Source organism: Egretta garzetta, unplaced genomic scaffold (genome assembly GCF_000687185.1).
Source record: "Egretta garzetta isolate BGI_Z169 unplaced genomic scaffold, ASM68718v1 scaffold1685, whole genome shotgun sequence".
NCBI lineage: Eukaryota > Metazoa > Chordata > Aves > Pelecaniformes > Ardeidae > Egretta > Egretta garzetta.
The window spans coordinates 11,726-12,090 of NW_009259745.1; positions in this window are offsets into that span (position 1 = coordinate 11,726).

Genomic DNA, 365 nt, shown 5'->3' on the forward strand with positions numbered 1-365 from the left:
TATTCCTGTTGAGGTGTGTTGAGGAACTGAAGGCTTTGTAATAAAACAAACGCCGCCACAGAAGCCTGGTTTTCTTCTGCCAGGAGGTCCCGGAGGCACCTGGCTGCCTCCAAGAGCAGCCGAAGGGCACACAGTCGGGGAGATAAATCAGCGCGTTCCTCCGACAGTAAAATGAGTGGGAGAATGAGAGCACGTCGGGAGCAGAAGTGGCTCTGCCCCTCTGCTCTGCTCTGGGGAGACCTCCCCTGGAGCCCTGCGTCCAGCTCGGGAGCCCTCAGCACAAGGAGGACGTGGAGGTGGTTGTGCGGGGCCAGAGGAGGGCTACTAAAATGCTCCGAGGGCTGGAGCCCCTCTGCTAGGAGGCC